The 22,822-nt window shown below is 48.6% G+C and overlaps 1 long non-coding RNA gene across 1 annotated transcript in view; it reads right to left on the reverse strand.

Moving 5' to 3' along the window:
* The window catches only part of LOC121283786, a 167,945-nt gene that overhangs the window by 135,035 nt on the left and 10,088 nt on the right, over nucleotides 1-22,822 (reverse strand). The window contains exon 4 of the long non-coding RNA XR_005944388.1: nucleotides 20,216-20,385. This is a non-coding gene — a long non-coding RNA (uncharacterized LOC121283786). The remainder of the gene's footprint in view (nucleotides 1-20,215; nucleotides 20,386-22,822) is intronic.

A 22,822-nucleotide genomic window follows, 5' to 3' on the forward strand; every position in this document is an offset into this window, starting at 1 on the left:
AGGATTGGATAAGTGCAGATGTCTCGGAGAGTTGAGGAGTTGGAGGAGATTACAGGGATAGGGAGGGATGAGGCCATGGAGGGATTTGAAGACAAGGGTAAAAAGTTTCAAATCAAGATATTGTTTAACTGAGGGCCAATGCAAACCAGCATGCACAAGGATGAGAGTTGAATGGGACTTGGTGCGAGTTAGAATAGAGGCAGCAGAGTTTTGGATAACATCAAATTTATGGAGGGTGGAAGATGGATGCCAGTCTGAAGCGCATTGAAATTAATCAGGTCTAGAGGTAAGGAATACATGGGGCGGAATTATTCCAGATTTGCACTAAGTGCAGTAATGGGCGGGTAAAATTACATTTTACCCGCTGGCCGCAATGGCGGCTTTTCATGCCGTTTCGTTCCAAGCCTGCCTCATTAATTATGTATTGCTGGGAAACACGCTGTTTCCATGGCGGGCAGGCTCTCATTCGCCCACCACGCCATCACCTCGCCGCTTCATTATGCTGGACGCCATATTTAAAGTCCAGCCACTCGAACACCTCTCAGCGCTTCCAGCCCACGACTGCTACACAGATGACAATTTGGCCCCGAAAAGCAAAAAGACTGCAGCCCCCAGGTTTAGCAATGCATCCCTCGAGCGCCTTTTGGTTGATGTGGAGGCCTGTCATGATGTCCTTTACCCCCGCTTTGGCCGCAAGAGGGACAGTGGCATCACCAATCTAGCATGAGAGGCAGTGGCAGCGGTGGTCAGCGCCATAGCCCTACAAAAGAGGACAGCCACCCAGTGCCGCTACAGGATGAATGGTCTCATCCGTTCCGCCAGGGTAACTCACTCTTCTCATCAGTCTCAACTCACACGCCCACAAACCCATCACACATCCTCAGGGATCCCACACCTCAAGAGACAACACCCCTAACTCTCACACACACCCTCACATCTCCATCAGGCTCATATCTTGTCGAGCTCGCATCCTCATCCCATCCATGTCTCCACTCACCACACAAACATTCCATGTCTCTTGCTCACACTCTCTCCATCTGTTTCCATGCAGGAGAAGCTGGCTCACATCAGCAGGGAGAGGTCCCAGACCAGGGGTGGAGTGGCCCACATTAGGACTCTCACTCTCTTTGAGGACTGTGCCATCATGCTGACTGGCGAGGACATGGGCCCTGCCCGCGGTGACAGTGAGGTTGGCGGCAAACACCCTCATAAGGATTTTGCTCTACATCATTGCTCTCTCAATGCAAATGTGAGCGCTCTCTCTCCTTCTTTTGATTATGCTGCCATGCATGAATTATCTCTACTTTGGTTCACAGGGAGTTTTGTCAAGATCACTTTGCTGGCACTTTCATTCCCCACCTCTCCACCTCAACCCTCCAACAATTCTTACTCTCCCAGTCAATCCTGGACCTTCCCCTCCCATCCCCTCGACCATTATCCGTTGTGAGCGGTGACTTTCAACGATGACTTTCCGACTTCCGTGAGCTGCTTTGCAGCAGATCCATGTCCATGAGAATCCATCCAGCATGCCATGGACGTTCCTCCAGTGTGCCATTGCTGTCAGGCTCCAGCATCTTCTGCTCCTCAGAAGTCTGCAATGTGAGCAAGGCCTTGGTGGTAAGTTCCAACTTCTGCATGTCACGGTTGTCAAGACGAGTTCTGCACCAGCTTGTTTTCCTGCCAACGTGGGCAGACGATCCAGCGGCCGGGTAGCGGGGGAGGGTGACTCTGGTGGGCTGGCCTTATAATGATATGCTGATGTATTACAATGAGGTTCCTGACATCCGATGGCAGGGAACCCGACCCTCCATCAATGGGCAGAGCAGACGATCGCAAACTGGTTTCATGATGTTGTGAAACCAATTTTTAGTCCTCTTTCCATGTTGTCCGCTCACTCTGCCGAACACACTCAATGCCAGTGGGCACGGACGATTCCGCCCATGGATGAGGGTTTCAGCAACAAATGCACTAAGACAAGGGTGAAGTTGGGCTATGTTGCAAAGATAGAAATAGGCAGACTTAGTGATCCTTCACATATGTGGTTGGAAGCTTATCGCCGAATCAGATATGACATCAAGGTTCCAAACAGTCTGATTTAGCCTCATATTTTCCAGGGAGTGGTATGAATAGGGAATAGAGTTTGTAATGGGGACAGAAAGCAATGACTTCAGTCCAGTGCAGTGCTTTGAGAGTTCTGCACTGTTGGAGGTACTATCTTTTGTATGTGACATTAATTGGAGGCCCCATCTGCCTCTCAGGTGGAAATAAATGGCAGTATTTCGAAGGAGAGTAGATTTATATCCCCAGGGTCCTGCCAATATTTATTCCTCGAAAAACTCAGCAGGTCTGGCAGCATCGGCGGAGAAGAAAAGAGTTGACGTTTCGAGTCCTCATGACCCTTCGACAGAACTTGAGTTCGAGTCCAGGAAAGAGCTGAAATATAAACTGGTTTAAGGTGTGTGTGTGGGGGGCGGAGAGATAGAGAGACAGAGAGGTGGAGGGGGGGGTGTGGTTGTAGGGACAAACAAGCAGTGATAGAAGCAGATCATCAAAAGATGTCAACGACAATAGTACAATAGAACACATAGGTGTTAAAGTTAAAGTTGGTGATATTATCTAAATGAAAGTGCTAATTAAGAATGGATGGTAGGGCACTCAAGGTATAGCTCTAGTGGGTTTTTTTTTTAATTTTTTTTTATAATGGAAATAGGTGGGAAAAGGAAAATCTTTATAATTTATTGGGAAAAAAAAGGAAGGGGGAAACAGAAAGGGGGGGTGGGGATGGGGGAGGGAGCTCACGACCTAAAGTTGTTGAATTCAATGTTCAGTCCGGAAGGCTGTAAAGTCCCTAGTCGGAAGATGAGGTGTTGTTCCTCCAGTTTGCGTTGGGCTTCACTGGAACAATGCAGCAAGCCAAGGACAGACATGTGGGCAAGAGAGCAGGGTGGAGTGTTAAAATGGCAAGCGACAGGGAGGTTTGGGTCATTCTTGCAGACAGACCGCAGGTGTTCTGCAAAGCGGTCGCCCAGTTTACGTTTGGTCTCTCCAATGTAGAGGAGACCACATTGGGAGCAACGAATACAGTAGACTAAGTTGGGGCAAATGCAAGTGAAATGCTGCTTCACTTGAAAGGAGTGTTTGGGTCCTTGGACGGTGAGGAGAGAGGAAGTGAAGGGGCAGGTGTTGCATCTTTTGCGTGGGCATGGGGTGGTGCCATAGGAGGGGGTTGAGGAGTAGGGGGTGATGGAGGAGTGGACCAGGGTGTCCCGGAGGGAGCGATCCCTACGGAATGCCGATAAGGGGGGTGAAGGGAAGATGTGTTTGGTGGTGGCATCATGCCGGAGTTGGCGGAAATGGCGGAGGATGATCCTTTGAATGCGGAGGCTGGTGGGGTGATAAGTGAGGACAAGGGGGACCCTATCATGTTTCTGGGAGGGAGGAGAAGGCGTGAGGGCGGATGCGCGGGAGATGGGCCGGACACAGTTGAGGGCCCTGTCAACGACCGTGGGTGGAAAACCTCGGTTAAGGAAGAAGGAGGACATGTCAGAGGAACTGTTTTTGAATGTAGCATCATCGGAACAGATGCGACGGAGGCGAAGGAACTGAGAGAATGGGATGGAGTCCTTACAGGAAGTGGGGTGTGAGGAGCTGTAGTCGAGATAGCTGTGGGAGTCGGTGGGTTTGTAATGGATATTGGTGGACAGTCTATCACCAATATCCATTACAAACCCACCGACTCCCACAGCTATCTCGACTACAGCTCCTCACACCCCGCTTCCTGTAAGGACTCCATCCCATTCTCTCAGTTCCTTCGCCTCCGTCGCATCTGTTCCGATGATGCTACATTCAAAAACAGTTCCTCTGACATGTCCTCCTTCTTCCTTAACCAAGGTTTTCCACCCATGTTCGTTGACAGGGCCCTCAACCGTGTCCGGCCCATCTCCCGCGCATCCGCCCTCACGCCTTCTCCTCCCTCCCAGAAACATGATAGGGTCCCCCTTGTCCTCACTTATCACCCCACCAGCCTCCGCATACAAAGGATCATCCTCCGCCATTTCCGCCAACTCCAGCATGATGCCACCACCAAACACATCTTCCCTTCACCCCCCTTATCAGCATTCCGTAGGGATCGCTCCCTCCGGGACACCCTGGTCCACTCCTCCATCACCCCCTACTCCTCAACCCCCTCCTATGGCACCACCCCATGTCCAAGCAAAAGATGCAACACCTGCCCCTTCACTTCCTCTCTCCTCACCGTCCAAGGACCCAAACACTCCTTTCAAGTGAAGCAGCATTTCACTTGCATTTGCCCCAACTTAGTCTACTGTATTCGTTGCTCCCAATGTGGTCTCCTCTACATTGGAGAGACCAAACGTAAACTGGGCGACCGCTTTGCAGAACACCTGCGGTCTGTCCGCAAGAATGACCCAAACCTCCCTGTCGCTTGCCATTTTAACACTCCACCCTGCTCTCTTGCCCACATGTCTGTCCTTGGCTTGCTGCATTGTTCCAGTGAAGCCCAACGCAAACTGGAGGAACAACACCTCATCTTCCGACTAGGGACTTTACAGCCTTCCGGAATGAATATTGAATTCAACAACTTTAGGTCGTGAGCTCCCTCCCCCATCCCCACCCCCTTTCTGTTTCCCCCTTCCCTTTTTTTTCCAATAAATTATAAAGATTTTCCTTTTCCCACCTATTTCCATTATATAATAAAAAAAACCCCACTAGAGCTATACCTTGAGTGCCCTACCATCCATTCTTAATTAGCACATTCGTTTAGATAATATCACCAACTTTAACTTTAACACCTATGTGTTCTATTGTACTATTGTCGTTGACATCTTTTGATGATCTGCTTCTATCACTGCTTGTTTGTCCCTACAACCACAACCCCCCCCCCCCCCCCCCCCACCTCTCTGTCTCTCTCTATCTCTCCGCCCCCCACACACACCTTAAACCAGCTTATATTTCAGCTCTTTCCTGGACTCGAACTCAAGTTCTGTCAAAGGGTCATGAGGACTCGAAACGTCAACTCTTTTCTTCTCCGCCGATGCTGCCAGACCTGCTGAGTTTTTCCAGGTAATTCTGTTTTTGTTTTGGATTTCCAGCATCCGCAGTTTTTTTGTTTTTATAATATTTATTCCTCAGTCAGCATCACGAAACAGATTACCTGGTCATTATCACATTGCACTTTGTGGGAGTTTGCTGTCTGCAAATTGGCTGTTGCATTTCCTACATTACAACAGTAACTACACTTTATTGGCTGTATAGCAATTTGAGATGCCCAGTGGTTGTGAAAAGTGCTACATAAATACAAATCTTTCTTTCTCTTCCAAATATTTGGTGACAGGAAATTTCTGCTTATCCAGCACTGGATGTTGGACAGGCAATTTACAATTTAGCAACAATAGATGGGACGAAAGAGGTGGTAATAGGGTAGAGCTAGATGTCATTGAAGAATAAGAGGTGACTTGATCAAATCCTTTAAGATCCTGAGGGGCCTTGACAGGGTGGATGTGGAGAGGATGTTTCCTCTTGTGGAAGAATCTAGAACTAAGGGTCATGGTTCAAAAATAAGGGGGTCGCTCATTTAAGACAGAGATGAGGCGAAATGTTTTCTCTCAGAGGGTCATGAGTCTTTGGAACCCTCTTCCTCAAAAGACAGTGGAAGCAGGGTCTTTGAATATTTTTAAGGCAGTGCTAGATGTATTCTTGATTAACAAGGGAGTGAAAGATTATCGGGGGTAGATGGAAAGTTACAATCAGATCAGCCTATGAGCTTACTGAATTGCCGAGCAGGCTTGGAGGGCTGATTGGCCTACTCCTGCTCCTAGTTTGCATGCTCATAAGTATCAGTGAGTTATGGAACTTGATGCTGTGTTTTCAGATGATATTATTGAGTAGGAGCCCCTGGGGGACACCAGAAGTTACGGTGCAGGAGCAGGAGTAGGAGCAGATGTCATTGCAGATGATGGTCTGGCTAACGTTAGATAGATAAGAATAGAACCAGTTGAGTGCAGTCGCATACAGCTGGATGAAGGTGGAAAGGCATTGGCAGAGGATAATGTGATCAAAGGTATGACAGTAATACAAGAAATAAAAAAAAAGTAAGAGTTCGCTATTGAAGCTTAATGCCCAGATCAACAATAGTGTAAAAGACATAAGATCAGAATAAATAAAATATATGAAACTATGTGAAACAATTTGCAATGACAGAGGCTGTTACTTTCTTTCCTTTATGACAGGCAATGAGTACCTGGGTATATTAATTGACATATAATACATCAATGTCACACTGAAATAAAATCCTATTTGAAAATATGACCTGCTAGCATTTTCATCCATCTGCAATTTTGTCAATTTAGGTTGCGGTCATTTACTATTCTACAGGAACTTAAAAGATTAATTTGTTAAGGTTCTTGAAAAATAATTTGGGAGATATATGGCTAACATCTGGAACATGTTTAACAGATGCAATAGCATATTCATTTTAGTCACATTAACCCAACGCATAAGAGACAAAGGTAGTAATGGCTGGTTATCTGGGCTGTTATAAGTTTTATGTTACATTGCATCCAACCCAGTGATAAATGGTTTATTTAGATTCATTTGCAGTGTGGGTGACAAATGGAGTGCACTGCAAATATTATAACTTGTTTTAAGCATTTGAAAATCATGAGCTAAGTGTAATGCGTCTTATCGAAATGGGTACATGTTGAAAGAGAATTTAACTATGGCATGAATTACTGCGTGATGTTGAACCAGAATTTTCAAATTAGGGAAGAGCAGCTTAGTTGCTGCAAGTGCTCTGTTGAATGTAAAATTCAGAATGGGAGAACATTAGTGTTAGTTAGAAAGTAATTAGCTCTCTCTTCAAATCCATCATTCCATCTATTCTTCCTGTGACGTAGGGCAGAATTTTCCCGTTGGTGTGCGAGGACAGGCCCCACACACACACAAGTAAAATGATGCGTGGTGAGATCGGGCGAGTGTCCTGATGTCACCGCGCACCATTGCGATATTTCGTTGGGCAGGCGCGCAATGCTCTCTGATGTGCACCCGCCATTAATTCATGGGCCACTTAAGGCTCTTGAGGCGCCAATCGATCGCAATTTTTTGGCTCCCGTGCAATCATCAAGTTGGTGCACAGGCGCAATGGGTAGGTGGGTAGGACACATGTGTATAAACCTCATCCACAGGTGGGTTAAGGATGCTCAGTGGGGTCACGAGTGTGCTCTGTCAAATGTTGATTTTTCAAAATTACTGATACTTGCCATTGTGATCTGCAATACTTCAAAACGCAGACCAGCTGCTTGGTCTGGACTCACAACCTTCAGGTCAGCACTCTGCAGTGAGGAATCTTTTTTGGGCCTGCAGGTTTCAGGAAGCCTTCCCTTAGCCTGGGAATGGGAGCTGAACTCTCTAATGGAAACACCTCCCCTGAGGAGCAAGAGAGGGCTAAAAGGGGGAGGAGGCCAGGAGTGTACATTCAGCCTCCAGTGGAGCCACCTTTGGGAAGTCAGGTGCAGGCACAAGGGGTGCAGGACCAGAAGGTAGTCCAAGGCAGAAGGGGCCACAGAAGACGCTATCCTGTTGCCAGGCCATACTGGCAGCGAAGCAGCTACCTCAATATGTCTGAGGTACAGTGCTGAAGGAGGCTGTGTCCCTCAAGGGAGACAGTCAACTCTATCTGTTAGGTGATTGGACCTGAGATGTCCGCTAATTGTGAGTGGACACCCCATGCCAGTGGCTCTGAAGGTCACAGCTGCCCTCAACTTCTATGCCTCTGGCTCCTTCCAGGGCTCAGTGGGTGATCTTTGCGGTGTCTCCCAACCAGCTGTCCACACTTGTGTCAAGCAGGTTACAGATGCTCTGTTCAGGTGTGCATTGACTTTCATCCACTACCGCTGGGACCAGGTAAGCCAGACACAGCGAGCCAGAGGCTTCATGGCCATTGCTGGCTTCCCCCGCATCCAGGGTGCAATAGACTGTACACATGTGTCCATCAAGGCGCCAGCAGGTGAGCCTGGTGCCTTCGTCAACAGGAAGGGTTTCTACTCCATGAATGTGCAGATAGTATGTGATCACAGGATGCAGATTCTACAAGTCTGTGCAAGGTACCCAGGCAGCTCCCACAATGCCTACATCCTCAGACACTCCCAGGTGCCAGGGCTCTTTAGTGCTCCAGCCCAGCTGGATGGATGGCTGCTGGGCGACAAGGGCTATCCCCTCAGAAGGTGGCTCATGACGCCTCTTTCCATTTAAGAACAGAAGCTGAGCAGCGGTATAATAGGAGCCATGGTTACACAAGGGCTGTGATGGAGAGAACCATTGTTCTTCTCAAGATGCACTTCCGATGCCTGGACCGCTCAGGGGGCGCACTCCAATACCTCCTCCAGATTGTGTGCCGCTGATAGTGGTTGCATGCTGCACTCTCCACAATCTTGTACTGGAAAGGGGGTACACTGTGGACGAGGAAGTCATATACGCATTGGCTGCGGTTGCACACAATAAGTCCAGCAGTGAGTCCGAGGATGAGCATGCACAGGGAAACACTGAGAGGGTAGACACTGACCCGGGCATACTGCAATGAGACAGGGATGCTTTAATCCAATGAACCTTCAGCTAGTACACCAGATATGGACATCCAGGGCAAGCCTGGGCTGTATGCTCCATATTCAAGACCTAAGTGCAAAATCTGCCTGATTAGGAACATTAACTAAGGTCCTTGTTAATAAAGCTGAATGTCCCACAAAACACTCATTACGTTATTGGAAACAATCCATCTGCAGAAGAAAAGAGGCAACATCAGCCATGGGGACATGTTCGAATTTAATATTGTAACCAAAGAAACTGAATGAAACAAAATGAAAAAGGTGTTAAAATTCACACCAACTCATAAAGATCTTATTGCAGTCCAAGACAAAAGAACCAGTGATGAACCTGTGTTGTGCCTAAGGTTCCTTATGTTTACGTTTCCGGGTGCTACGTCTTGATGCTGCCCTCTCTCTGGGAGTGGCATCTGAGACAGCCTGCTGACTCTGCTGTCCTGTTGGCCTCGATGAACTTGGCGATTATCCTCTGGCCTGTGGAGCCTGTGCTGCCCTTACCTGGGAGGGAGCTGCCAGTTCCACAGCTGGCATCACCCCATTCATCGCAGCCTCACTGGATGCAATGGTCACTGGGAGAGTGGCAGAGGAGCTACCGCCCTCATCCAGAGCACCCTGAGAGGTGCCCGCAGAGAAGACAGACAGCTGCTGCACCAACATGAGGTCACTTGGGACCTCCCTGCTCGGCCTGGATGGATGGGCACCGAGCAGGGAAACTTGGTACCCAGACTATCTCCCACATTGGCACTGACCAGCTGAGGTCAATGCCAATGTGAGGGCTTGCTGGTCAGAGCACATCCCCAGGAAGCCCTGATGGGTCTCTTGGAGGAGGTTCTCCATGAGAGTCACCACTCTCTCCATGGAGGACGCATGGCGCTCGGCCATGAGGCTCGTTGCTTCGGGGGTAGTCTGCGTAGACTCATCCACCATGGGCACCAAGCCAAGCATAGCCTCATGTATCTCCCCCAGATGCTCCCGTACACCCAGCCGTATTTCCTGCGCTTGCTGCATCGCGGACAACTCCAGAGGCACATTATCAGGCACCAACTGAGCATGTGCCTGGTCCCCTGCAGTCCTCCGACTGCTAGTGCCATGGGCACTCTCTATCTCTGCCAGCTCCTCCAGTGACAATGAAGTGCCCTCACCTCACCTGGGACACTAGCTGATGTTTGATTTCCCACCGACGTGCTAGTATCTGCGCTGGTGCCTGCCTGGCAGAGATGGTGCGACGCTGGCGAGACTTCAGGGGCCTCAGCTGTGAGAGGGGGCCTCTGCTGCTCCTCCTCCCGGCCCTGCTCAGCTGATGCTGAAAGGAAGAACAAGGACATTGGATCAGTTAACGTGGAGACAATGTCAATGTGCATCCCTGTCCCCCGGATCATTATGCGCTCATCCTTCCATAAGCAATGGTCAAGCCATGTTGCAAACTTCAATCACTGAACATTCAGCACTGCTATGGCTGTTGGAGAACAATGATGACCTCACTGCTGGGCAAACATACCTGCCCGCAGCACCCCAGCCTCACTGACATTGGTGTACCTGGGCGCGTGGAGCCTCTCCAAATCCATGGCCTCCTGCTTGAAATGGCTGAGAATCGCTAACTGTGCCGGCCCTCCACCAGTCCTCACCTGCTCGGCTGCATTATGTGCATTCTTCTCCTGAAAAAGAGAGAAGAGCATTGATTAGTGCTAATTGTACCTGGACTCTCTTGGCAGATGGCCCACCCCAACCAGAGTGGGACATTGCAGGGCTTCAGTATCTTCTCACCCAACAGCTGCCAAACACTCACACAAAGATTCCAGGCCTGTTCGCGCCCCCACCCCCATGGCCACATGCTGCCTACATCACATTAGGCACCAAACGGTCTAAACTTCCAAAGCAAGGGTGCACTAGCACGTGAAGCACAGAGGACATCAGATCGATCGGTGTCAATGCCACCTTGAAGCTCCGCTCCCAGTATGTCATCACCCTGACTTTGACATGTCCTGGAGTTCCAGCACTGCGCCTCGGTGCAGCTCCTCCAGGTTGCCCCCAAAACAGTAATGTGGGTCTCAGTGTACCACATGCTGCAGGGGCAGAACCCATCTCTTCATCACCCTCTCACAGTGACCTCAACGCGGGCAATATCTACTGGCCTACCCAGTGAAGGACACATGACATCAATGATTCAATGCATTCACTAGACTCAGACATGCGGCGGGAGGTGAGGGGGCTGGTTGTGGCAGGGGCAGGGGGAGCACTGGGTTGGTGGGGGGTGGGGGGGGCGGAGCCGACCTGCTGGGTTAAGTGACCAATGCCAACATTGTCCACCCTTCCTAAGAACAACAGGTCATTGAAGCGCTTGCGACACTGGATCCAGGGGCCCCGCACCACGTCGCAGGAGCTCACCACCTCCGCCACCTCCTCCCAGGCATGTTTGGTCATGTGGGGGGTGGGGGGGGGTGGGCCTCCTCCTCCTGTTCCTGGGGTACCAGGACCTCCCACTGGGCTGCCACCCCCGAGGAGGGCAGCAAAGCAATCATTGGAATAACAAGGGCACAGTGTCCCCTGCTCTACCCTCCTGCCTGGCCTGCTCAGCAGCAGCAGCTCTGGGGAGCCCTTCCACTGGCCATGATTCACAGCCTTTGAAAGGCTGCAGCAGCTTTTTTAAACAGGCCGTCGGGTCACCATTGGACCTGGTGGTCATTGCAGACCCACCGCCACCCACCCACTCCCGCTGTCCTCGGGAGCCGCGATTCATTAATTGGCCTGCCTGCGTAAAATGGCAGCACGGACCCGATCGCGGGCGATGATCGGGTCCGCGCCCATACATGCCCACTCCCACTCCGCCACCCCCCCACCTGCCAGAAAATTCAGCCCATTATTTTGTACAATGCTGTAAACTACAAATCATTTTTCTGAACTAATTATATAATAAGGAATAATAGATATCTAATACATGAATAGAAATCACAGGTGGCACATACTTTCACACCACACAAGTGCCCGCCAATGACCACCTCCAATAAGAGAGAACCTAGCCATCTCCCCTTGACATTCAATGACATTCCCATTGCTGACCCCATCATCAACATCCTGGTGGCTGGAACGACCAGAAACTGAATTGGACTAGCTATATAAACACTGTGGCTACAAGAGTAGGTCAGAGGCTAGGAATCCTGTGGTGAGTAACTCACCTCCTGACTCCCCAAAGCCTCTCCGCCAACTACAAGGCACAAGTCAGAAGTGTGATGGAATATTCACCACTTGATTGGATGAGTGTAGCTCCAACAACACTCAGGAAGATGGACACCATCCAGGACAAAGCAGCCTGCTTAATTGGAATGCCATCCACCACCTTAAACATTCATTCCTTCCACCACAGATGCATAGAAGCAGCAGTGTGTAACATTGATAATATACACTGCATCAACTCACCAAGGCCTCTTCGGCAGCACCTCCCCAAATCCACAACCTCTGTCGCCTAGAAGGACAAGGGCAGCAGATGCATGGGAACACCACCACCTGCAAGCTCCATACCATCGTAATTTGGAACTATATTGCTGCTCTATATCGCCATTCCTTCTCCGTCATTTGGGCCAAAATCATAGAACTCTCTTCCTGACAGCACCATAGATGTACCTACACCACATGGAATGCAGCCAATCACCGCCACTTTCCCAAGGGCAGTTTGGAAGACCATAACACCATAAGACAAAGGAGGCCATTGGACCCATTGAGTCTGCTCCGCCATTCAATGACATTATGGCTGATAAGCCTCAACTCCACTTTCCTGCCTTTTCCCCATAATCCTTGATTCCCTTACTGATTAAAAATCTATCTCAGCCTTGAATATACTCAATGACCCAACCTCTACAGCCCTCTGCGGTAAAGAATTCAACAGATACACTACCTTCTGAGAAAAGAAATCCCCCCTCACCTCCGTCTTAAATGGGCAACCCCTTACTTTGAGATTATGCCCTCTGGTCCTAGACTCTCCCACAAGGCGAAACAATCTCTCAGCATCTACCCTGTTAAGCCCCTAAGAATCTTATGTTTCAATAAGTTCTCCTCTCATGGATGGGCAATAAATGCTGGTCTAGTCAGCAATGCCCACATCCTGTGAAAGAATTTGAAAAAACTTTGTAATCTGTTTCAAAGAAGTAACACATTCAAGAGTTGAGATGATCTCATGAACATCACCACCTGGAAGTTCCACTCCAAGTCACACACCATCCTAACTTGGAAATATATCGCTGTTCCTTCACTGTCGCTGGACCTAAATCCTGGAACTCCCTTCCTAATAGCACTGTGGGTGTTTCTACACCACATGGACTGCAGTGGTTCAGGAAGGCAGCTCACCACCACCTTCTCAAGGGGCAACTAGGGATGGGCAATAAATGCCGGCCCAGCCAATGAAGCCCACATCCCGTGGATGAACAATAAAAAAAAGAACTGTGAGCATGAAGCCTTAGCAATTTATCAACTTTGTTTCAACCTGACAGACTTTGCTCCCCAGAATAGTCTCTAGATTATAAAAAGTAGCTTGCATCAAATTAACATTATTCACATTTCTTTACCAGTGTATTGATTCTTACAGGAAAAAGGCTGGCAGGGATATATGGACAACACCCACAATCAAATTGGAACTTGAACAGAAGAGATATTATATGATGTGATGTTAATGGAAGTCATACTGAGATTTACTTTGCAGGCTCTTTTACAATACAACAGCCTTCATGTACTATACAAAAAAAGACAGAACTGAAATTCTGCTCCTTTACACTGCAAGTGCCACACACACAGAGTGGAAGGAATGGAATTCCACTTCTATGCTGAGCTTTGCATTGATTCTGTACAGAGGATGCATCACCGCATGGCATAACCCTGTTCAAAGTTTACATTAGGGGTGTATGTCAGAGTGCCCAATCAGTTGCAGAAACGACCATTTTCGCATCATTGGCGCTATGCCGTTTCGGATCACCAAACGCTGAAACAGAAGATTGGCATGGCATTACTGTGACCGTGGAATCTCTAAAAAGGATGAAAGAATGGTCTTTGCCTCCAACTGTGATGAGCTTGTTGCCAATTCTTTGTTGCACCAGGTTTTATTTCCTGCAATTTTTCTGCTTGTGAACACTTTTTATTAATGTATAGTTAGGCAACCGTTTATAGAGAAATGTTTGGGAACTTGACTTTCTCACGCCAAAGCATTCAGCCACCTTGACTGGTCAAAACACTTCTGTAAAGATTCCGCAAACTGTTTTTTTGAGATGCAAGATGAGGCAGTAATGTACCAATAGCAAAAGGACTGGGCTGCAGATCAGTCAGAACCGGAGACTCAACATGTGGATAAAGCAGTAAAACCCCCATGGCTTGAGGCATTGATTAATCCAAACCCACTTCACCTCCAAGAACTTTAAAAATTTCCTGGATCAGATCTACCCGGTCAAACACACCAAGACAATCTCTGCTGAACCCCGGGTCCCCAGCAGTGAGCAAGTTGGGATATAAAGCAGTATTGCTATGCTCCAGTATATGATGGACTTTCAGTCACTAGTTAACATTTTTAAAAACCATACAGAAGACTGCACAAGATGGCCACCAAGGCACGCCTGACTTCTTTTGTGGATGAAACCATTCCCATCTCAAGAGGGAACAAAAGGACCCTTCCAGACTGATGTTGTATCGATGGGCAGAATCATTCCAGGTTTGCAAAAAATGCAGTAGCAGACGGGATAAAGGACATTTTACCCACCGGCTACAATGGTGAATTTTCGCAAGGTATCGTCCCGTTCCTGGCACATCCTATCTCATTAATAATGCATTCTCGGGAAACAAACCAGATGGCTGGCAGGGCAGCCTCTGATTCACCCACCCCACTGTCACCCCAGGCCTTCAGTAATCCGAGCACCATGTATAAAGTGCGCCCCTGTATAGACTTAGCACTCTCTAAGGGATTGGAAGCTGCTGCAAAGACATGGCTGCCAAAGGGAGGAAACATGCTGCCCCCAAATTTAGCGATGCCTGTCTCAGACACCTACTGGACACAGTGAAGGCCTGCCATGAAGTCCTCTACCCCCACTCTTGGCGATGACCAGCAAGCAAGGTCACCAATCCAGCATGGGAGGCAGTGGCAGTGGTGGTCAGTGCCAACGCCCTGCTAAAGAGGACAGCCACCCAGTGCCAAAAGAGGACAAATGATCTCCTCCATTCCACCAAGGTAAGTCACTCTTCTCATCATTCTCCACTCGCAAACCCATCACACATCCTCAGGGATCTCACTCACTGCCAGTTCAAGGGCCATCACCATTCACTCTCTCACACACACCTTCATCTGCCCTGTGGATCATGTCCTCATCCCGTCCATGGCACCACTTGCAACCCACACATGCCAGGCATCCTTCTCATCTGGCCTGGCAAGCTTCCTGCTTACAGCCTATTCACCTGTAGTCATGCAGGACAAGCTGGCACACGACAAAAGTGAGAGATCACAGACTGATGGAGGAAAGCCTGAAATCAACGTCCTCACAAACTTTGAAAATAGAATCATCCAGCTGGCTGGTGATCATCTGGTGAGTTCCCCTGTTCCGCAGCCCACTGCCATGCACTAATTATCCATCCTTGCTTTCGCAGGCACATCTGCTAAGCAGCCGAGAGGGTCCACGAGCCAGGTCCTTGACTCAAGCCCAGGAGACACCTCAGAAGAAGAATCTGATGACATCCTAATTGAAGACCCATCACAACGCTTACCCACACCCTCTACCAGTGCAGAGACACACACCTTGGTGGGCCCTAGTTCTGGAGTAGCCTCGGGGTCGCAATCTGGTGAGCACATCGCACAGTCTGATCCAAAGCAGGCGACAGCAGATTATTCCCAAGTTTCCACCATTTGGAGGACTGCTGAAGGCCAGAAACCTGCTGAGTCTGAATTAGGTGAGGAGCCTCTGGATTCGGTCATGCCACAGTTGCTGGAGCTGCAAAGGCAAGCTCGGGAACATCAGGAAGGGAAGTCAGGTGTCCTCCTCAGATTGTAAGCACGCCTTCATTCTGAGGTGATAGCGCCAGCATGCCAATGCATCAAGGTCAACACTGGAAGGAAGGCAGCCGTCATGGAGACCTTGGTCCAGGACATCAGTCTTGCACTGTTGCATGGGCTGAGCTCCATCGCTGATGCCATAGTTGGCCTCCAACGTGTAAACGGGAGAGGGGTGTGGGCCAGCTCAATCTCATTCCAGCTTCCCCTTTTCCTCAAGGAGTCAGCCAGGGGCCCTTGGGCAGCCATAGGGAGGAGGATCAGCAGGTGCACACCTCGGGGCCATCCATCCAGGCAACTCCGAGAGTGTCTGGAGCATCCGATTCCCCACTTTCTGTGAACCCCAGCAGATCCAGCTCCATAGATCAAGGAGGGTGCCACTGCCACACAGCCCCGAAAGTAGGCCGGGGCCCTCTGTGTCTTGGTCCTCCAAGGTCATCATAGACTTGGCGTAGTAGTCAGCAGGCTGGCTCCACCTCCACTCTGGATGTCGGGGGAGTGCCAAGCTGAAGCGGCAGTGTTAGGAAGGTTAAGAAGATGTAGTTGCACAGCCTTGGCACAGGTGTTAATCACTTGCATACAATGTTCATTATTGTAAATAAACTCCCAAGAATGTCTCCTTGCCTATGGCTCCTTGTTATTATGAGCAGTGTTCGTGTCACTCAGCTGTGAAACCTTGCTTCCTGCACAAGATAAAGGCAGATGTCTCAGTCCACGGCCTCTTCCCTCTGCAGTAACCTTCGGACCAAAGTGATGGTCTGGTTTCCCGTTCACTGCACACATTACTGATGTTTGCACCTTGATGGTGCTTGTCATTGCAGCCAGAATGTCATGGGCAAGTGTCACAGAGTTCCATCATTCTCCCTGTGTGCTCTCAGCACTGTTGTGGTGAGGCTGAGACCCCCTCCCTCACCACCCCCCCAACCCCCCCAACCCCCGCCACCTCTCCAGCTTCTGTGACCGGTGACTGTGCTCATGAAGGGGTCAGATGCTGAAGACTGACAAAGGATCAGGCACATTTAAAGTTTCACGTCTGTATCTACTTGATAGTATCCTGATCACAGAGCGCAAGCAAGCTGCCCTCAGTCAGACAGGAGTCAGACGTTCACAGAGGCTATGTGAAGATCTATGGAGTGTCCTCACTGCAGGTCATCATCATAGATGCCCTGGAATCTAGTGACCATTAGGGCATTTGCTGCCTTTCCATGATATGAGCATGATCACTGAGGGTATGTGAATTGCCATCAACCACACAGGAGTCAAACGTTCATAGATGCAAAGTATGGATGTCAGGACTGTCCTCACTGCATCTCATCATCACTCTCCATGAATGTTGCAGCTATTTGACCTCCAGAGCACGCCTGCCCCGTCTGGTCAGTGCGATCGCCCCATCACCGGCATTCTCACCTTCGAGGACCTCATCACCTACATCCCCTTCAATGTCCTCCTCAATGGAGGAGACATGCAGCTCTTCCATCTCCTCCTCAGCCAGGTTCTCTTCACATTGCAGTGCCAGGTCATGTAGCGCGCAGCAAGTGACAATGATACTCGTCCCCCTTGGTGGACTGCAGTGCAGCGCTCCAGCAGACCTGTCAAGACACCAGATCCTCATTTTCAAAATGCCTATCACTTGCTCCACCAAAATCTGGATCGTGGCCTGAGCCTTGTTTTCAGTCACTTCGCTGCAGTCTGAGGCTGCTGCATGGGTGTCATCAGCCACACCCTCTGTGAGTAGCCCTTGTTCCCGAGGAGCCAACCCTGCAGCCTCTGTGCACCCTGGAAGATGTCAGCGATCTGAGACCTGCAAAGGCTGTAGAAGCCGTGGACAGTCCCTGGGAAATGCGCACCGACCTGTAGGGTGTGTTTGTGGTGGTCGCAGGCCAGCTGAACATTCAGCGAGTGGAAGCCCTTGCGGTTGACGTAGTTGACTGCTTGTTGTCATGGAGATCTAAGCACCAGGTGAGTGCAGTCGAAGGCACCCTGACCCTGTGGAAAAACCAGAGATCCGCGCAAATCCCAGCGTGCTTGATTCCTGGCTTCCCTGATCCCGGGCGAAATGCACAATGTTTTGTGCCTTCATGAAGAAGAAGTCCGTGACCTCTGGATATACTTGTGTGTGGAGGCTTGCAAGATCCTGCACAGATCACCTGTGGAGCCCTGGAAGAAGCCGCTGGTATGAAAATTGAGCACTGCGATCACTTTCATGGCCACTGGCAGTGGATGCCCTCCGTGTCCCCATGGCACCAAATCCTGCAACAGGTGGCACATGTGACCAATCAGTTCCCTAGACATGCGCAGTCTTTGGTGACACTGGTTCTCTGTCATCTGCAGGAATGACAGGCGCTTTCTATAGAGTCTCGTTCTAGCGAGGCACTTGCCAGTGACAGCTCTCTGTGGATCTTCAGCTGTGTGCACAGCAGACTCTGAAGCCCCTTCATCTTGAGGGAGGTGCTCCTCCCTTTGCTGAGCCAGGTGCCTCCACTGCTCTCTTCTTCTACGTCTACAGGTTTACAAGAATGTTGCCAGGGTTAGAAAAGTGTAGCTACGAGGAGAGATTGGATAGGTTGGGGTTATTTTCCCTGGAACAAAGAAGGCTGAGAGGTGACTTGATAGAGGTGACTTGATTGAGGTGTACAAAATTCTGAGGGGAATAGATAGAGTGGACAGGATAAAATTGTTTCCCTTGGTGGAGAATTCTAGAACCAGGGGACCTAGATTCAAGATAAGTGGCAGAAGGTGTAGGGGGGACGTGAGGAAGAACTTTTTTACGCAGAGGGTGATGGGTGTCTGGAATTCGCTGCCCAAGTTGTGGTAGAAGCAGAAACTTTAAACTCTTTTAAAAAATACCTGGATCTGCACTTAAAGTGCTGTAAGCTGCCTGGATATGGGCCGAGTGCAGGAAGGTGGGATTAGAAAGGGCACCTAGGTTTTCTCGGGCTGGCATGGACAAGTTGGGCTTAATGGCCTCATTCTGTGCTGTAATTTTTCTATGGTTCTATGGTCTCTGCTCTCTGTAAGCCATGAGATATACCGCAAAATCACTAGCCTCCATTATCCTGATGTTCTGTTCCTGCAGGGTTAAAGAGAGAGACACATGGGTTAGCATACGTATCCTAAGAAGCTCTCTTGGGTAAGTCTGAAGGCCCCTTCAAGCATGCCAGAGAGTGCTAGTCACCATTTGGATGGTGAGTGTGCAGCGCGCTCATTGGCTGTCTGAAATCCCACCCACCTCCGCCCCATTCCACTTGACCAATTAGCGACAGCTTGAGCCATTGGACTGCATGCTGTGCTCTCAGCTCAGGTGCAGGCATTCTCCTAACCCGTGCTGCAAGGCTGTGCTGTTAGCTTGAGCCATGGTGGATACTGGTCCAAACCTTAATAAGACATTGCAAAGGGCTGTGAGCAGCCTCACCAGAGACTGCATCTTGCCCACCTTTCGCAAGGGGATTCTACAACTTGCCCAGTCGGCCAATTGCTCTGCTGCCGCCTAAAACACACATTGATTTGCAGTCTGTGCCCGAGGGGTGAAAAGTTTTGAAGCATTTGGTGGCACTCTCATACATTTGCATTGCTTGAGTGGGTAGAAAAGCTTCAGAGGACCGACTCCAAGCATGACAATGGAGCTGCTACTGAACATCCTCAGCTGCGGAAGAAAGCTCACCTTTGACAAGCTTTCCCAAGTACTTGGCCACTTCCCTCACCCGCTCCACCCCACCCCCCCCGACATACACTTGTGTACTTCCTTCAATCTGTGCTGCCTTGCCCCCTTCACCAACCCCAGCATGTGCTTGTGTACTTCCTTCAGTCTGCACTGCCTAGCTTCCACCTCCCGGCCTGAACCGCACTGGAGCCCTTGCCCTGGCACCGCACTGAAAACCAGCTAGGAAAACGTGACCCCCGAGTGCGTGGTGCCTCTTCTTTGATGTTCTCTGGGCAATGCTTGTGAGTGCTGCGCAAGATTGTGTGCACTCACCTCCGAGTTCCCCTCAAAGCTCAGCTCATCAGATGCGTGTCACTTATGTGCAGTTGTGAAACACATCAGCGTGATTCAAGGATGATCCAGCATGGTGACAGGGGGGATGATTCCGGCGAGCAGGGCTTATAATTAGATGTGAATGTATTAAAGTGACATTCCTGACTTGTAGCGGTGTGAAACATGACCCGCCATTGGCGGGTGAAGCGGATGATTGCAAGTTGGTTTCCCGATGGCGTATAACTGATTTTTGGCTTTCTTGCTACATTGCACCCCCCTACCCAAGCGCCATGACACCCGACGCCAACAGGGCCGGAAAATTCCAGCCGATGCCTTTTCCTGAAACTAACTTAAAAGGGTAATTTCAAACATAGAGACAAGGGTTGTCTCAAACTCTCAAGTTGTCAAATAACAACACGGATGATTGGAAAAAACAGACTCATCAGATTTGAGAAAAAAGACTTTGAAATTGTGGAAGCAAGATGATGAGGAAATCATTTCGAGCTTCTGCTTTAAAATCAGCAGAAACTGATGGCAGAAAGATAGAAAATTCCACCATAAGCCATCAAACCAGCTGCAAGTCAATTAAGCAGCCAAGATGATAAACAGCAATACCTTGAAAGTGGGGGATGGACTCCCTGCAACCTGTTCCAAGTCTGAGTTCACGTGAGAACCAACCATATGGGAATTCGGCCACAAGAAACTTCGCAGCTCAGTGAGGATCCTTTGTTTTTCCAGACTTGCACTTCAACTAAAGCATCACCATCATCTAAGAAACTACAGGCCTGTCACAAAAGAGATTGAGATAATTATAAGTCATAACCGTATTGTTTTACCTTCATTTATATCTAATCATTGTGTGTGAGAATGTTTGTGGGATAAGTGAGTGAATGTTGGGACAAGCAGCATGCAAAAGCCTGGTAAGGGAGTATTTAGTAGACTCCTTAAAAGCACCTTCCAAACCAGTGACGTCTACTATCTAGAAGAACAAGGCAGCAGCTAAAACCTGCAACTTCCCCTCTAAGTCACACACCATCCTGACTTGGGAATCTACATACATTTCAAAGCCATCAAGGAAGCCAAATTTGAGTCCTACATTAATATCTGAATTTCAAGAATCACTTAAAGAATATTACAAGATACAAAACTCCCCAGTGACATGCAGTGAAACAGATTAGATATAGAGGTCTACAACACAGGAAAAGGCTTTTCAGCCCATTGAGTCTGCACCGGTCAAACAAGTACCTAACTATTCAGATCCCATTTTCCAGCACTATGCCCATATTCTGTGCTGGCTGAGATCAGCTAACTCAAGCAGACTGTGGAGCAAACATGGGACTTTATGGTCTACATGGCTCTGTATCCCACAATGCTGGGCATCTACATACATTTCAAAGCCATCAAGGAAGCCAAATTTGAGTCCTACATTAATATCTGAATTAATATCTGAAAGGGTTCCTACTTTGTCACAGGGTCAAAATCCTGAACATCCTACGTAACAGCAATGATGGTGTACCTACACCATAAGGTTCAAGAAGGTGGATGAGCACCTTCTCAAAGGCAATTAAGGATGGACAATAAATGTTGGCCTTGCCATTGATGCCCACATCCTATGTGAATATATAATAATTATATTGCAGACTACTGCAAACAGAAAAATAAAAGACCTACGTGTTTTGGTAACTTTTTATTTACATTTTCTTTGCCATCGAGAAGGCTGACCTTTTAATTTCAGAGATTACATTCACATGCGCCCCGCACACACCCCTCCACCCCCAAAACTTCTTTCTATAGAATCATCACTGCTTTTTGTTGAAGGTGGCATGCCTCCATGTTTGCACCTTGCCCATCATGATTTCTAAGTTTTGCTTAGCAAAGCAGCAATCTTGCCTACACCCTTGGAATTCTCAGATTTGGAAGAAAATAGTTTACACAAGGTAGTGTTAAATACATTGAGTGTGATGTTCAATGCCCTCTGAGATTATAGGGACATTGAAGTAGGCCATTTGTCCTTCAAACCCTTTCTGCCAATCAATGGCTGATCTCAATCCAACTTCATTACCCTCTTTTTCCCAATATCACTGAATACAAATCCTTATTGATGGTTTCAACATATTTCAACATCTTATTCTTTATAATAAACACAAACTTTATGTAACATATTTTTGGATTTCCAGTTTTGTTTGCATATCAGATTGAACCTTATCATTGGCAACAGTAGATGGAAGACTGTCCTATGTGGATCACATGATTCATTAATTTATGCTACTATAGCATTTGGCCAGCAACTGCAACAGAATTTGTACGATGACACAAAAATTGGTGGTGATGACACAAAAATTGATGTGGTGGTAAATAATGAGGAGGATAGCCTTAGATTACAGGAGGATATAGACGGGCTGGTCAAATGGGCTGATCAGTGGCAAATGAAATTTAATCTGGATAAGTGTTAGGTGATGCACTTGGGCAGGACAAACAAGGCACAGGAATACACAATGAATGGTAGGACTCTGGGAAGTACCAAAGATCAGAGGGACCTTGCTGTGCATGTCCACCGGTCCCTTAAGGTAGCGGGACAGGTAGATAAGGTGCTTAAGAAGGCATATGGGATACTTGCCTTTATTAGCTGAGGCATAGAATATAAGAGCACGGAGGTTATGCTGGAACTGTATAAAATGTTGGTTAGGCCACAGCTAGAGTGTTGCGTGCAGTTCTGGAATCTGCATCATAGGAAGGATGTGACTGCACTAGAGAGAGTGCAGAGGAGATTTACCAGGATGTTGCCTGGGTTGGAGAGTTTTAGTTATGAGGAGAGATTGGATCGACTGGGGTTATTTTCCCTGGAGCAGAGGAGATTGCAGGGGGACATGATTGAGGTGTATATAATCATGAGGGGCATAGATAGATTAGACAGAAAGGAACTTTTCCCTTTGGTGGAGGGATCAATAACCAGGGAGCAAAGATTTAAGGTAAGGGGCAGGAGGTTTAGATGGAACGTGAGGAAGAATTTTTTTACCCAGAGGGTGGTGGGAATCTGGAACTCACTGCCTGAAAGAGTGGTAAAGGCAGAAACCTTCATAACATTTAAGAAGTATTTGGATGTGCACTTGCGATTCCATGGCATACAAGGCTATGGGCATAGTGCTGGAAAATGGGATCTGAATAGTTAGGTACTTGTTTGACCGGTGCAGACTCAATGGGCTGAAGGACCTTTTCCTGTGC

The sequence above is a fragment of the Carcharodon carcharias genome, chromosome 11 (genome assembly GCF_017639515.1).
Source record: "Carcharodon carcharias isolate sCarCar2 chromosome 11, sCarCar2.pri, whole genome shotgun sequence".
Lineage (NCBI taxonomy): Eukaryota > Metazoa > Chordata > Chondrichthyes > Lamniformes > Lamnidae > Carcharodon > Carcharodon carcharias.